At 41.8% G+C, this 17,306-nt stretch overlaps 2 long non-coding RNA genes across 2 annotated transcripts; one reads left to right on the top strand and one right to left on the bottom strand.

The window, feature by feature from the left end:
* Window positions 1-3,396: 3,396 nt before the first annotated feature.
* Window positions 3,397-12,823, bottom strand: LOC143441661 (uncharacterized). The gene is made up of 2 exons (XR_013109237.1): window positions 12,612-12,823; window positions 3,397-7,688 (listed from the first exon to the last, which is right to left on the bottom strand). It is a non-coding gene; the product is annotated as an uncharacterized LOC143441661 (long non-coding RNA).
* LOC143441662 (uncharacterized) lies at window positions 7,608-15,844 on the top strand. The gene is made up of 3 exons (XR_013109238.1): window positions 7,608-7,718; window positions 13,714-13,736; window positions 15,076-15,844. It is a non-coding gene; the product is annotated as an uncharacterized LOC143441662 (long non-coding RNA).
* The last annotated feature ends 1,462 nt before the right edge of the window (window positions 15,845-17,306 follow it).

Raw genomic sequence — 17,306 nt, 5'->3', positions numbered from 1 at the left:
CTGGAAACAGGCAAATTCACAACACTGACCTAAGGAGGAGAGCACAGATATATGTGTCATGAATGTCTGCTTTAATGACTAATTGAAGGCCTCCATTAAATTCATGTCAAAGTAAACAGCACAAGGAGCACCATATTCGATCCTTCTAGCTGTCTGTCCATGTGACAAGAACAGAGCTTTTAGGTCCTTGTTGGTTTTCTTGGAATACAAAGTTCACTCTCTCCTAGTTATAGTAAAGTCATTTTTTCCCCTCAAGCATGGTGCCATGAGAAGAGCATTCATCTAATCAGAGAAACTCAGTCCCTGTTTGCTCTATAAAACTCTTTAAAAATAGCGTATTTTATTTCTTCCTTGAAATTTTCATACATGTATACAATGTATTTGGATCATATCCATTCTCCACTATCTCCCTCCAACTCCAGGATATCCCCAAACTGTCCCTCTCCCAACTTCACATCAATAATAATAATAATAATAATAATAATAATAATAATAATAATGTCAACTATTATCAATCAATTTGAGTCCAGCTCTTAGTGCTGACATGGTCACATGGGTGTGGGACCATCCACAGGGATATCAGCAGCCTAACAGCAGGCACACCTCTAAAAGAGAATGACTTTCTCCCTTATCAGCCAAAAACTGCTATTAGCTTCCACTTTGGTGGCAGGACATAGGAGACCCCCCCCCCCTCCAGGCACATGCTGGAACTTAAACTAGCTTGATCTTGTTGCAGGTCTTAGATAGGGGAGCACAGCTGTTGTGAGTTGGTGTATATACTGGGCACGTTGTGTGTCTAGAAGACATTTCACAGTGTTCCTTCTTACTCACTGCTACTTATACTTTCTGCAATACAAATTGTTTAATGTTGCTCATATTAATACCCACAAAACTGTGATAGATTTAATACAACACACATTGGATGGGTCTGCACAGATTGGGTGCTTAGTGAGTCCTCCTGTGTTTTTGCGTCTTCAAACTGCCTTGAGTTACCTCTGCAATGGGTGTGGTTTGCTTTAGTGTGTGGTAACATGTTTCCCATTACTTTCCTGTACTTTTGCATAAGCACTTCATAGAACACAATAGAATTTCTATGGTTTAAAAGGTTTTTTATAAATACAACTATCTAGGAGAAAAAGAAAACTGTACAGTGTCCTGCATATCCTTGTATTTGAAGCATCCGTAGTTGGATTTCTATCTTGTGATACCTGTTATTAATGGGAGCCATCTTCTTGGACAATGAATTCTTGAACAAAATATATTAATTGAGAAGAAGTTCTAGACAAGAGTTGTCCTGAACCTATGGAAGCATTTCTCTATTCCAGGCACAGAGTGGGAAAATATACCTGTCTTAGTTAGGCTTTCTAATGCTGCAATGAAACACCATGACCAAAAAGGTAGTTGGGAGCAACAGACTACACTTCCATATTGCTGTTCATCACCAAAGGAAGTCACAGCAGGAACTCAAACAGGGCAGGAACCTCGAGGTAGAAGCTGATGCAGAGGCCCTGGCGGGGTGCTGCTTATGGGATTGCTTCTCCTGGCTTGCTCAGCCTGCTTCTTATAGAACCCAGGACCACCAGACCAGGGATGGTACCACCCACAATGGGCTGGGCCACCTCCTATTGGTCACTAATTGAGGAAATGTCTTAGAGATGGATTTCATGGAGGCATTTTCTCAACCGAGGCTCCTTCCTCTCTGAAGACTCTAGCTTGTGTCAAGTTGACACACAGAAGCAGCCAGTACAACATTCAAATGGTCACCCAGGGAACATGCTATTCTGAAGGGTTCTTTGATACAACTCATTTTATCCTAAGTGCTACTGCATTTGGAAATTCATGAGAATTCACTCTTTAAGGTCAAGTGTGCCCTACTCTTACCCTGTTTTCTATATTCACTCGAAGACGTATGGTATGGAGGACCAGTAATGCACAAATGCAGTTCCACACTCAGAAACAAAGCCACCTGAGCCATTAAGACGTTATCGGTCTTCTAGAGAGGGAAGACTAATACAGACAATGAGAGCTGACACTTATCTTACCTTAGACACCATACAGAATAATTTATAGGTATTTCCTTACCTACTTAGCTTAATACATACAAACTAGAAACATTTAAAACCTGCATTACATCTTGAGGCCTTGTTCTAAAGAATTGGAAAATATTTAAGGACATGGAAGCGGTTTTGGCTATGGAGTAAAGGTGGAGAGAAAAAAAATTATAAAACTCAATTAAGAGGTATGGGCCTACCCTTAAAAATGATTTGTAATCCCAGTGAGACTCCATTGATAATAACTTTTGATTGTAAGTGGTTGTCAGTTGGAGATGTCATCTGGATTGGGGGTAGGGATTTTGCCCATTTTACCTCTCAACACCAGGACTGCATCTGGCGAATATCCATGCATGCTGCCATCATCTCGGTGAGTTCATGTGTGTATCAGTCCTGCTGTGTTTAGAAGGCCTAGTTTTCTTAGTGTACTCCGTCCCCTTTGGCTTTACTATCTTTCAACCTCCTCTTCCTCAGTGTTCCAATCAATATCTGATTGAATTTAAGGCTCAATACGTGAGATAGAACCCATCCCAAAACAATGCTCAGCGGGCCAAGAACCTGAGATCAGATAGACAAAGAAGTGAGGGTGTTTCTCTCCAGTGTTGTGCTGTTGTAATGTCCCAGGGCATGGCCCATCTTTTCACTTCTCTCTTCTCTATTTCCCCTTTGATACACACTTAGTCTCAGTTTTGGAAAAGATATGCATACTGACAGTTCCTAAATTTACTTATAAGAACTGTCTTCTAAATCCTAAACTTATGTATCCAATTCCATACTGTAAAGTGTTCTTGAGTAGCTTATAGATCTAACATCAGCATTTTCAAATGGGAATACTTCTTTTCTCCTAGCCCTGTATCTATCACAACTGATAAATTCATAATTCCAGTGTCACATAATGAAATCCTTGAACTCATTATTGACTCATCTTACTCTCTTGTTCCTCACATTTTAATTCGTTAAGAAATATTAGAAGCCAGCACTACTAGTTAATAAGTACAGTGATCTACAGTTGCATTTTCTACTCTTGCTTTTTTCAGTTCCCAAGAAGATGTCTATACTTCTATAACATTCTTGCTAAAGATGCTATACAATACCATGAGAAAAATATCAGATAAATCCAAGCTATAGAGCATTCTAGAAAATACCTGACTGTTACTCATCAAATTTGCCCAGTCATAAGACAAGGAAACATTGGGCTTTTGTGTGAACAGATTAGAGAAAACTAAGAACACAACCCCTAAGATCTCTATGAGCTCCTTTTTCATTGGGGAAAAACAGGAGGACAATGAGAATAAAGTCTGTAATGTATATGGATATAAATTAAAACCAGAGAAAAAGCCAAATACAACCTGTAATTTATGTTTATTAACATTATATAATGAATATATAAGCTAACATTGGGAGAAACTGTGTGAAGGGCTTATGGGAACTCTTTCTATATGTGGTTTCTATAAGTGTTTGCAACACTTCTACCAAGTAAAAACTATTTCACCCAAAAAGAGATCTTGCTGGGTCCTCTGTCACAGTTTATGTAGAGTTAGACCAGTTAACATCTCCTTGAAAATCACTTTGGCTCATGTTTTTTAGCATTCATGAAGCCATTTTGAGCTTGATCATCATCCTTCAGTGGGTATTACCTTCCTTCCTCCTTTCTTTGAAAGTTCATCAATCACTGTTCACTGTCACTGTTCAACAAGCCAAGATTGAAAATATCTATGTGACATCCAAGGGGGTGAGGTTTTCAGTAGAGAATTGAATATATACATTTAGGGGGATCAAGAGAAATAAGTTTGAAAATTATTTGTCAGTAGATGTGAGGGTTGTAAAACCCAGATTGAATGTATGTGCTTAAGGAGAAACACTGACAGAAGTGAGCAGGAAGGACTGAGTATGGCACACTGCAACCCGAATTGCAATGGGAATGCCCAGTGGCCTATGTTTTACAGCTGCATTTCCACTTTTGCTTTTTTCAGTTCCCAAGAAGATGTCTACATTGCTTATTTATTATCATCACCTTCATCGTCATCACCATCATTACCATCATCACCACCTCCATCACTATGAGCTATCTCCTAAAACTTAACACGTGAATGCCAGAGTGGTAAGAGACCTTTTTTTTTTGTTTGTTTGTTTGTTTGTTTGTTTGTTTTTTCTATTTCTGACAATGTATTCCATGTACTCCAAAAGTCATTGAGAATACTTCTTGGCAGAAGTAGCATAGATACTTTACAAATACTTGTTGATGTGTTTATGAAAACGTAGGATAGATAAGAACTGGAAAGTACGTTGGTAGGAAAACTAAAGCAGACACTGTGATTCACAGCAGTGGCCACACTCCACTCCATACAGAAAGACGAGGCATAAGGAAAGAGAGGTGGTGAAATTTTCTGTGACAGTGTCCAACAGGATGCTCATTGCATAGCTCTGCAACTCAGAGGACCTATCAGGGATGCAAGGAGAAATTTGGACGTCTCTCTGGTAACTCTGGGCATGAGAAAAATGACAAAGACAGGCTGCTTCCAATTTATGTATTCATATCCCTACAGGTGGAGGTGTGGGTAGATGGACCCCTAGAAGGCAAATGGTGGTATGGATGAGGTGGGGGCGTTGATTAGGAAGTGATGGAGAACAGTTCAGAAACAAAGATTATTGCATGCTAGACACATGCTTTGTCTCCGTCAAAATTTGACAGAACCCTAGCTGGCTTATAGAGAACGAGGGGAAAGGTTAGAGGATTCAGGTAGTTGCTCATCATGAAGCAGAAGCAAAGGGTGGTGGATCAGAACCTCAAATGCCAATTCCAAACAAACCAAACCAGTTCTAACATAGGTGACATTGTTCTGTTATGCCAGAGCCAGAGTTGGGGCAGGGGACAATTGTGCCAGTAGTGAGGTATGGAAGGGACATGATCCTCTAAAATCTGTAAACTCCAACTATTGAGGGGACACCGACAATTCTGACTATCACCTTGTCCTTTCCTTGGCACATAACTTTGTCATGACAGCTTGCACTTGGCACAGATTTGATTCATCAGGGGAGACAGAACTCTGTGTTTGCATGCTTTAAGGCAGAGATGAAGTCTACTTTGGCAAGCTCCACAAGGAAAGAGAGAAAAGAAAATAAGAGCCATTAATTCCTCTGCAGGCCAAGATACAGGATTAAAGACACTCGATCCACTTTAGAAAGGACGTCTGCTAGAATGTGTTTACCCAATGGCAGCTTCCTCTCCTTCCAGACTCTGGTCTGGTCCTTTCCCATTAGTTTGAAGTGGGAGAAGTGACATCTTACATGAGAAACTGCTGTGAGGGTACAGGAAGACTCCACCTTTCCCCAGAGACCCTCCTGGGGTCCCTGTGTTTAACCAGTGTCACCTTGGAGAGTCTCTCTTGCTCATGTTTATATGAGAACATATCTTCAGAAATAATAAACACTTGCAACTCAGCCCCTGCAGCTCTGTGATAAACAGTGAACAGAGAATGGCAGGGTTCCCATCTTATAACTGACCTGATCCCCCAACAGGTCTAATATGATCACGTGTTCCTGAAGTCTTGGCAAAAATCAGATTCTCAGGGAACATACCACTGGAGAGACTGAGTGACTTCTTTTGACACATTCTGAGTTTTTATATTTGTATTCTCTGAGACTGAACTTTAATGAACTTTTCCTCTCTTTTAGATAGCCTAAGTGCAGTGCTACACCTCATCCTGAGTCACCTAGCTAGTTATTGCCTGTCAATTTTGTAATAAAACATTCCTATCGAATCTATGTTGTTGCTCTGTATTCTGTGAAAAAGGAACACTGTATATTTGCCCAGTTAAACCTAAAGTGAAAAGTGTGAATTTTTGTTATCGTTTGTTTTTAAACGGAATGCAAAGACAGTTCTAGCAGGAACCTGGGCAGATAACATGGTGAGCTTTACGTCTCAGGGCTGGAACCGGGTCTTACATGGATTCATTTGTCGGTGTCCATTTGAAAATGAGGTAACTTGGAAAAGAACACCACAGACTGAGTCAGTGGATAAACATCTGAGCTACGGAAGCCGAGCGGCTTGAGTCCAGTCCCTGGGACCCACATAAAGGTGAAAGGAGAGAAGCGACTCCACAGTTACCATTTAACTGCCTCTTATGCGCTGAGATGTAAGAGAGCCCTATCATACATGTGAACACACATGCTCTATAGAAGGACATACTTTTCTTCGTTTGTTCTGCAGACAAGGACAGGAATCAATGTTTCGGAGCCTCCTTCAACCCTTTATGCTCTGGCTTGACCACAGTCAAAGGCAGTCTTGGATTGTTAGTTTGCCAGTTAGTTGTTTGCAATTAGAACACATTTACTCAGAGAGGGAGAAGGAGCCCTCCCCCTCATCATCACTTCCTTCATCTTTTAGCGTGTTTCCAGTGTGATGGTGCATGTACTGAAGACCAGAGTACACCACAGGTGAAGATCAGTGGGATGAGTACATCAACAATTAGCCAATGGCAAAGCATTCTGTTGGATTCCAGGACCAAGGGGAGCCTTTCAAACACATTCACGTACTGTTCTCCAGAGCTGAGGTTATACTGATAGAGGAAGTAGTGTTGGGCCTACCATGGGAGGCTTCTCAGCCTATTCTAGTGTTAGGAAAAATGCTCCTGCCTCTTCCTGCACACTGCAAATCAGAGTGCGGCTGGGAGGGTCAGCTAAGGGCTGAATCTGGGTTGTCTCTAAGGGCCTGCTCAATCTTTGTGTTACTGGACCTCACCTACCAAGGTATAAAGGCCCCAGCAGAAGAGTCTCCATTTCTAATCTCCCTCCCTAAAACATTTGAATTAAGATCTGAACTGCAGAACATCTGAGATTTTGAAGGAAAGGTAGCACAAAATGGTGAAAATGTGTCTGTGTTTTATAGCTTGCACACCCAAAATGGCCTCCATTTTCAGAATTTTTTTCCAGCCAGGCTACCTTCTTGTCCCACTGGTGAAAACTGGGATTTTATTTAGCTTCTTTACTTTCATAAGCTCTTTGGAGACCTGGTTCCAGTTGTCCGTGGCAGGTTCTGAGAGGGTTGTCCTGCTTGCATTCACCCATGTCTCAGTAAATCCAAGATGGGCGATGGTGGTGTTGCTCCTGTGTTACTTCAGGTCAAAGGGATTTATTTGCATGAAAAGTTATTTTGCAGCTGGAATTAGAAATTGTATGCTTCATAATCGCATGTGGAGTAAGGGAAGTGTTTTATTAAGGCCTCAGACCAGATTGGACTGGCAGACTTGACATGGGAACAGCAGTAAGCCTGGCAGCCTATTGTAAGGGACCACAAGCTGAGTTGAGGTCAGGTGGAGCCCTGAGTTCTCAAAAGTCCTTTTGAAGGCTTCCCTTAGGGAGAGAGGACTGAAGAAGCAGAAACAGGAATCTGCAACTTAATTTTTTTCCTCACGTGAATAATCAAGTCTTGGGTGTGTGTGGGGGAGGGGGGCGGGAAGCCGCCTGAGAAGCCTACCCTCCGTTTGAATCCTTACACTGGAAATCTGAGAAGATGAAAGGTGAGTGATTAAGGCGGTTTCGGTCTAAGCTCCGGTGAGTGTGAGTACTCAGCACTCTTTTTGGCACAGCTCGATGAGATGAGGCAGTCGTTACACCCTTCCCAGGCAAAGCTGGAGGCTGCAAGATTAAGGAGAGTACAGGTCAAAGGTGAGCTGTGGCAACTTATTTATTTGGGAAAGCACACAGAAAGCCCTTGTTAACCTTGGCTTTGGAAGGCTGAGCTGTCAGTCCCTCGTGTTCACGATCCCGTTTTTATGTAGAAAGGTTTCTGAGCAGGCTAGTATCGAAGCAGGATCTGTGTCTCTCAGGTAGAAACGTGTTGTACTGCACAGCGCCCGTAATACCATGTGTGCTGGCAGCTCTCTCCCATAGATGCCTATCGTGTGAGCTATTCTTTTGTTCCTATGGCTTTAGTTACTATTTTAGGAAAGAAACTAATTTTTTTTTTAAAAAGATGGGGTACAGCAAAAGTACTTGATTATGTTTCTTTTTTTTTTTCTTTTTTTTTAAACTAACCTTTTGGCTCACTCACCCTTTAGGGAGCCTGCTTATCCCCCACCTTCTAGATGCTTAGGGTCTTTTCATCTTGGGGTACGTAGCAGCAAACCATGATTGTTTGCTGACTGGTTCTCCTGTGAGCCCTAATGACAGCTTATGCAACAATCCATGATATAGTACTTACCTGGATGTGGCCACAACTGTGCTGTAAGCCAAGAAAAAGGGGGGGTGGGGTGGGGCGGGGAGAGTCAGTCCCTTGTGCGTGAGAAGCTTGTAGATACCCTGGGGTGACTTCATATAATTCTAAAATAGCAGGTAGCTTCTTGCATAGCTAATCAAGGTATCAGTGCCTGGAGCTAGTGGAGGTGGCTGACAGCGTACTTTGGTTTCAGATGCATTCAGCTCTTTTTGAGTGATCCGAGCTTAATTCCTGTTCTAGTTTCTCTACTCTGAAGGTTCATGCATTCTAATTTGGCACATAGCCTGGTAACCTGGCAGCTCTGAGCTCTGAAGAAGGGGTTGACCTTAATGTCTTACTGGTGTTTGTTTGTTCTACGGTAGTGAGAAGGTTGGTAAGGCTGAAGAAAGGGACATTTGGGTGTTTGTTTTGTTCTCTCTCTCTCTCTCTCTCTCTCTCTCTCTCTCTCTCTCTATCTTCTTGCTTTTGCTTTTTCTCTAATGTGCCCTTTAGTTTCCAATCATTTCTGAGCAGAAGACATGGGTGGCTCACCTGAAAAACTTGAATTTGAAATTCACACTCCAGGGAGGTAGAAAGAATTGAAAAGAGAAAGACGTTGTTCTGCCTTTATCAAACATGCAGGTCATTTCTGGGAAAAGCAGTCCCGGGGTCAGGGTGAAGGCCATGGGGTTGACACCCTTCGGTAGTTTCAGTTCCAACGTCTGCAGGTGGCTTTGCTTTTTTATTTTGTCAGGCCAGACATTAGTAGGCCTTTTCTTTCCTTTTTTCCTCTTTCTTTTTTTCTTTTTGTGTATCTTAGCTGGCCTTGAGTTCCCCAGGTCGTGAGAGGATAATCACGAATTTCTGGTCCTCCAGCCTCCACTTTCTAAGTGCTAAGATCACAGGCATCTGGTTTATGCAGCACTGAGGATCAAATCCAGGCAAGCTCTCCGCCAGCTGAGCTATACCCCATCTCAGGGCTGTCCTTCTGACTCTGTGTGCCCCTTTGATTTAGGGCACAAAGAAATAGTTTTTGTTAGGACACTCTTCCACTGCGTGAGTATACCTGTCTTTTTAAACAGAGGGCTCTGAGTCACATTTATTGCTCTGGTGTTCAGGAATCAAGTGGAAAAAAAAAAAATCTCCATGTGCAAAGAGCCCATAATTTTACTCAACTAGATATTTAGCAGCTTACGTGAAATAACAAGAACCGCATTCACCCAGGCGCCATGCAGGAAGATCCAGTGGGTATTTTACATTCCAGTCTACGAAAGGAAAAACATAATTTTTTGATACTTTCCCAAGATATATGGATATTTTGGTATGCAAGGCGATAACACAGAGTGCAGCTTTAAAGCCGAACCAAATTCTGCTTGGCCAGGAGGATTTATTGCTGTCAGTATAATGCGGGCTAGTCAATCAAGTTGAATTTTTCTTCTGAATCAGTTGATGAGAGCTCGCTCAGGCAGCTACTTGCTTTTCTGCTTTGTGCATTCACACACTGCTTGGTTTTCCCGTGCTTAGCTGACAGGCATGGCGTCCACAAATGTGCACTCTCTCTGTGTTCCTCTAATGCTTGGCCTGCAGGCCCCCGGGGACAGTTTGATGCTTTTGTAGTTTTCCCTTCCACACACTCCAAATTCACTGTGACTAAGCAGAAGTCCATCCTTCTCCCTCCTGCAATCTCAGACTCCTCTAAATTATATTGAGCAACCTCCCCAGCCCATAGCGTCTCCTTTTGATCCTTCTTCAGTGCCTCCTGTGTGTCTAGATCGAATTCCTATCACATAAGGTAGAGCAGGGGTTCTCCTGGCAGGGGGCTCTGGCTCTGCACAGGTGGTTGTCAAATCCCTTCTGACTTAGCATTTAGGGTATGAGTTCTATCGTTGCCCTGCAATGCATTGATAACTAGAGGACTTTCCTCCTACCTCCAAACACAAAAAGTGCACACTGCTAGGCTAGCTACTACTCAGTTACTTGTGCTTTCCATTGGTCTTCCTTCTCTGGCCGATTTTCCTCCCACAACCATGGGGCTTGTCTTCTGTCCACTGGGAATTCATCAGCCGCTACATTCTTCAGTCATTCCCAGTCATCACCGGTCTTGTTGGCGGACGCCTTTGCATCCTCAAAGTCTCTCCTGTCCCACATTCTTCACCCAAAGTATCTATAGTCTGGCCTCCATCCAGTAGACAGCTTTGCTTTCCAGTCCATGCACCTCTGTGCCGTTGCTTTCTTTATCTGCCACTTGCTAAGTTCTCCTTATCCACTGAAAGCCTGATGAAATGCCATCAGCTCTAGGAAACGTTTTCATTTCAATGTGTCCCTAATTTTTTCTGGATGTCTCCTTAGACTGAATTTCCTTTGGCCATGGGCTTCCCAGTACTTTGCTTCTGCTTCAAGTTAGAATCACACTGCTGTATTTTAGAATAAAGTTTGTTGTTGTATCTGCCTCGTTTGTGGGATTCTAAATCAGTTTATGCCAAGAACTCTGGTTGTAAAAAAAAAAACAAAAAACAAAAACCCCAATATCCACTTAGTCTTAGGCAATCAGTAAATGTTTTAGAATTGAATTGAAATGGAACACTAAATGAGTCGCCTTTAAATATGGGTGGCTGAGCTGGGGCCACTGATCTGGATACACCTATTATAGACTCCAGTGAGTATGGCTTTGGAAACATGTTAATTCGGAAAACTGAAATGAAGACATGCCCCAGTATCTTTGACCTACAACAGAGCTGGTCCCCATTTGTCCCAGACTGTGGGAAATATGTCACTTGGCCATACACAGAGAGGATAGGGGTTTCCTTTTTTTGCTAAAAGGAAAGAGAGAGAGAGAGAGAGAGAGAGAGAGAGAGAGAGAGAGAGAGAGAGAGAGAGAATGCTAAATAATTCCCAAAATGAGGTTCTTGGGAGAATCAAGATTTCTCTTGAGATACAGTGAGTTCTAGATTGTGCCAACATCACAAGAGAAGGCTTGTTCTAGCACAGCGTGGAACACACATTCTCATTAGCTGAAAAATTTGACTAGTTGTACAGATGAGGAAGGTTTACAGGATGTTTACGATGAGGATGGTTCCCCCCCATGAAAGCTGCTTTCTCTCCCTTCCCCCCAGTAACAGAGTCATCACTGAGATGGGACTGAGTGCCTGATTTGGCTATAGTACCCTGATTCCCTTGCAGCTGGATTCCAGGGAAAGCAGTGCCCTCAATAGTGATGAATGTAACTTCCTCTTCACATAGGGAAGGAAGAGAGTTGGTGCTGGGGCTTTGCTGTCCCCTCTCCCACTTGGCTGGAATAAAGTCCCTACCTTGATCCTGGAAGGCAGTTGTGGAGTTTGACATTTCTGTTACCTTGGCTCTCAGAGCCCCTGAGTCAAGGAAAGTCTTCTGTTGAAATTGGAACAGTGTCAGCCATTGCTTCCCATTTGTTTTTAGCAACTGCTATTTCTTTGATATAGTGTCTGTCCCATTTTCAGGCATATAAAACTAGCAACAAACATCTATTGAACATTATGTTAAGCCCTGGGGATATAAAAACATGAATAAATGTGTCTCAGTCCCTGACCTTAAGGAGTTTATAGTCAGATTGGAGAGATAAGACACATACCTATAAAATGAACCATGCAAGGTAGGCTGTCACTCAAACCACAGAGAATACATATCAGGGCACAAAGAGTCCTTTAGGCCAATGTGAGCAAAGAGGACTCAGGAAGTGGTGAGCCTTGAGAATGAAGGAAAAATAGAAGGCAATTATTGTTTTTGACTGGCCAGTGTAGGGGTTGTTTGTTTGTTTGTTTGCTTGATACTGGGATCCATAAGAGTGAATTTATCCTAGTTTAGGATGAAGCAGCTAGCTCACATCAGAGAGTGGTAGAGTTCCCTCTGGGGAAGTTGTTGGGATATGGCCAAGGTAAGTCTTGAGGGTCAAGCTGCCTGGGAATGACATTTTGCTCTCCCAGATGCTGTCTAAGGCAGCATCACTGGATACCGATGTGAAGCTTCCAGTGAGGATGTAGCCACCGAAGCAAGTGTTCTTCACAAATCTACCGTCCTGGAATCTTAGTCAAAGCTTTTTCAGTTCCCAGAGTACAGTTTTTCTACAAACAGCTGATCTGTGGACCAAAGGCACAGGGCCATCCCACAGAGCAAACGCCAGGGGAGCAAATCCGTGGTCAGTTGTATTACAGGTGCAGCCCTTTGCTTTAAACCTCGCCTTTAAAACAAACTTCCTCTCATCTTCCTGGTCTCCCATTTTCTATGCCAGTGAGTTCTCACTGTACCTGTCTTTGTGCAATCACTTCTTTAAAAAAAAAAAAAAAAAAGAATGCAGGTAAACTCCGCATGTTTAAGCTTATTCTTCTTACCTCACTGGCTGGCATTTTATTGATTTCCTTGTCCCAGAAGTCCTGTTGAGACTCGGTTCCTCTGTAGCTGACCTTGTTTGTTTGGATTTAACAGCCACCTAGCAACGGAGTCCTTGAGGGAACTCTCCCAAACAATTGCTACCTACGGGTACCTCGACCATGTTGCGGAGGTTTTTCCAGCTACACAACCTTCTCTCTCTTTCCTTGCTGGAGAGCTTATCTATCGCAAAAGTTGAGAAAGTTACCAGCACCTTGTCTTTTGCCTCTGGGAAAGCCTGCCCGTGGAAAAGTTACTGTTCAGTGCTTTCCCTTGTCTTATCTCTCCAGTTAGACTTCTTTGTCTTGAAAGGTGCAAACGTTTAGACGGAGGGGGCTCGATTGCAGCTGGCAACCTTTGAGTGCTATCTCTCAACCTGGGCGGGCTGACATTAACTTCAGAGTGTTCCCTCAAGATGTAAGGTTGGAAGGCTAAGATGCCGGAACAGTTTCCTGTGACCCTTTGTCCCGGACTGATCTTTCCTGAGTTGTTGGATCTGATGAAGGAGCTAGTTGTATAAACATAAGAAAATCTTTCTGCCCTTAAAAGCTTGAACTGTGCACAGCATCATTCCTGACAATGACACAAAATGTGTTAGAGAAATCTGATTAACAACTCCGAACGGGAGACACCTTTTGGGATGTAGTTAAAGAACCTCAACTGAAAGCTGAAATCTCAGTACCTATTGTAATGGAAGTCTCTGGCTTTAATCAAGAGAACCGTGGCAATGGGCTGGCAGTCTATTTTCCTTTTTGTTATTTTCTGACAAGTTATGTTTACGTAGGTTGTGATATAGTGCTCTTTAAGTGATAACCAAGGTAGGTGTTTCCTACCTTGCCTTCTATCAGTTTGGGAAGTGCTTAGTTCATAGGGAGAGATGCTCAAATATGGATGTAGAGTGAGCAATGTGCCTATTTATATATGCTCTCCCCAACCTCTTAGAAATTTGCTTGGATTTTCCTTTCTCTTCCTGACAGTTGCCAACTCTTCCTTAGCTTCATTCACCCATCGACCCCCCATTTTACTTAACTTAGTTCTGCCTTTGTTTTTTTGTTTTCTTTGCAGAGTTCACAGCTGGAGGGAGAGAGGTAAGGAGTGTTAGAAGGGGACATGGTTTCTTTCCTATCAGTAAAACTGTTCTGAGACTGATTGCGCTGATGTACAAACACAGTGGACACTCCCTTATCTTTGGTTTTACTTCTGTGATGATTTCGGTTGCCTGCCACTGAGCCGAGTTTGACAGTATGGAGAGAAAATTCCAGAGATACAATTCATAAATTTTAAATTGTGTGCTATTCTGAGATTTCTGATGGACCACTAAGCCCTACCGGCATGTTCAGTTATCCATCCGCCTCTGGATCTATAACGTGTATGCGTTCTGCCCGTTTGTCTTTAGTCATGGCTAGCAGACCTACTGCAGCCATATGATAGTGCTTATAGTCTAGTCCCTTTTATTTCTCTTAATGATCCCCAAGTGAAAGACCAACAGTGCTAGAAATGTGAATTTGCCAGAGACATGCTGTACAGTGCTTCCTTTAAACAAAAAAGTGAAACTTCTCGATTTAATAAGAAAGGGGGACATCTATATTAAGGTTGTGAGGGTCTATAGGCCTTTATAAGGTCTATAAATCATTACTGAACGCTTAACTCGGTTTGCTTTGTAAATTAAACTGTAGTATAGCTATGAATACACAGGACGATTCATAGTATATAATGTAATGTTTGATATTATCTTCAGTTTGGGCCATCTACTGGAAACTGGTACTGCTCTCCTTCATGGAAAATAGGAAAATACCATTTACAACAAAAAATTAAATGTACAATGTGTGTGTATGAGTGTATGTGTGAATTTTATGATATAGGAATTATAGCTATATAAAGCTAAAATGTCTAAATTGATTTTAATAATCTCTATTAATTATTAATCTGACCTGGCCAGTCTGAGGCAGAGTCCTATGGATTTATTTAATCAGCTCTTGCATAATTACTGGGTGAATTACCCCTAATCTATCTTTCTATGTGCTAAACTGTTAATTTCCCAGCTGTGCTCCCCAGATACTTGCTGCTTAAGCCTTGCCTAGGTTATTTCTGCTTAAGCAGTCTGTTCTGGGGGTGGGAGGGCACATCTTGTGGACACGTGCTCCTGGTCCATCATATCTAAAGAGAGCACTTGTTCTCTCAGTCTTCCTGCTTCACTCTCCTCTTCCTCCCCCTACCTCGATTTCCCCCAGTAATTGGCTGTAGCCACCTTTATTTAACCAACAGTTTTAAACTGGGGAGCAAGGTTTACATCATATCACTTGGTTTATGTGAGGGTCACCTCATGTTAAGGTGGGGGAGGGGGTGGAAAACAGATCATGGGAGCCTGTCTTTAGCATTTGAATACATAGTGGCACCAGACCAACCCTTAACATAAATTTGTTTCAGATCTTACAGGTTAAGCTGGCTCCCAAGGAGACATCATCTTTTTGTATGGCCAGATCAGCTTCTCTTCATTGCTCTATTCAGAAGTTCATCTTGACATTAGATTGCTATTTTTTAAAGAAAGATTTCTTTCTTTCTTTTTTTTTTTCTTTTCTTTCTTTTATTTTTTGTTTTGTTTTTTTGAGATAGGGTTTCTCTGTGTAGCCCTGGCTGTCCTGGAACTCACTCTGTAGACCAGGCTGGCCTCGAACTCAGAAATCCACCTGCCTCTGCCTCCCAAGTGCTGGGATTAAAGGCCCACCGCCCGGCGAAAGATTTGTTTTTCATTTCGTGTGTATGTTGTGCCTATGTGTATGCATATGTGCATATGTGCTACATGCATGTTTGGTGATCAAGGAGGCCAGAAGAGGGAGTTAGATTTCCTGAAACAGTCATGAACCTCCATATGCATCCTGAGAATTGAACCTTGGTCATCTTCGAGAGCTGGAAGCGCTCCTAACCACTGAGCCACCCAACCCCTGAGCCATCTCTCCAAGATTGCTATTTTTAATCATCTTGAGATTCTGGATGTTTTATTTGGTCTTGGCTGAGGCATGTCAACATGTAAGGTGGTATCAGTGACTTTGCACCATTGCCCACTAGGGAGAAATGTTGTGGTTAATATTAACATTTTATAACAAATGTAGCTTAGACGCAATTGACAATTTCTTTCACTCTATAATGAAACTTTATGAATATCATATTGAAAAACTTTAGTGTTATTTTCCCTCACATTTGCACACATGTACTAGTTCCAATAAATACAATTGAAACTGGCATGCAGATGTTTTCATGACTATGTTACGGCGATGATCCTTGCTTGCTGACAGTACTTTTGTTATTTAATATAATACTCTCTTTGATGCCCAGCTCAGAAGCTAGCAATTCCCAGAACATTTGATATATTCTCTATTCCACTTCCACAGTTATTCAATATTCAGATTTTTTATTAGGCAAAACTGTTGCACAGAAATATATTTTGGAACATTTTTGACTTTGCTAATAGAAACTCAGTGTGTCACATGGCTAATTTTTAACCAAGGGAGATGGCTAGCCTTTGCTATTAGAATCAGATTCCTCCCTGGGCCATGATAATGGAAGTTCAGATTGAGTCAAGATCGCAGTATTTAACATATCAAAGTTCTATTTCATACGCTCTCTATTCTATCATCTTGTCCTGTCAGAAGTAATCAGTATTAGCAATTCAAGGAGGAACCTCCTAGATCTTTTGCTGCATACACATGAACAAATACGCAAGCATGCACACATTTTTGTTTAATTTTTAATAAATAGAATAATCTTGTGTGAATAGCTGAGCCACCAGTCTCTTTGTTCTTATTACTGGTTTTTGATTTTGCAGAAATACATCATGAAACTGGGCTATTCCTTTTAATGCCTTTGTTGTAATTGATGCTGTAGATGATTTTTTTTCTTTTTTCTTCTTTGTCGTTCTTATTATTTGGTATGGGGGAATCAAACCCAAGATCTCATGAATATTAGCTCAGCAAACTACCACTGAGCTACATCAATCGTCCAATGCTTCTTCAAGTATTATCTTTGAAGGACATTTAGATTTCATGTTTGTTGTTCCAGAAACCAACTCTGCTCTTCAGATCCTTCTTCTTGGATGCTTCTTTGCAAGCATTTAGAAATATATATAGATATCTACTATGAAGACCTAAAAGAAGCATTGTTTGGGGAAATGATAATTATGCTAGTATTTGGATAGATGCACTGAAAGTGTCACCTCTTAGCTTTCTCTCTGTTCCCAGTGACAGGACTGTCACTTAAGGATCAGTAACAGCGTTATTTTTTGTTCTTATTCAAATCACAATGAAAATACGAAAATAGAAGACAAAAAAGTGACATGGAAATTTAAAAGAATGGAATGAAAAACAAAGTGTCTTGATGTAAGTGATATTGGTGATTTCTAATTTTTTTTTTTTACTACTTTATTAATGCGTTGAGAATTTCATACAAAGTATTTTGGTCATATTCACTCTCTACTGTCGGGAGCATTCGAAGTCCTAAGTGAATGCATATTGTTTGAGAACGACATGGCCATCTCAAGGACCTTAATGCCTCACACCTATGCAGATGGAAAAGCCTTCCCTGCATGAGGCTCAGAGTGATGGGAAAGTCTTCCTCTGGCCCAAGTGCAAGCATTGATAGTGTATGCGGAAAATGTCCGCTAT

The sequence above is a fragment of the Arvicanthis niloticus genome, chromosome 3, assembly GCF_011762505.2.
Source record: "Arvicanthis niloticus isolate mArvNil1 chromosome 3, mArvNil1.pat.X, whole genome shotgun sequence".
Taxonomy (NCBI): domain Eukaryota; kingdom Metazoa; phylum Chordata; class Mammalia; order Rodentia; family Muridae; genus Arvicanthis; species Arvicanthis niloticus.
Note: the sequence above shows the minus strand (reverse complement) of the source record. Positions and strands in the feature narration are given on the sequence as shown.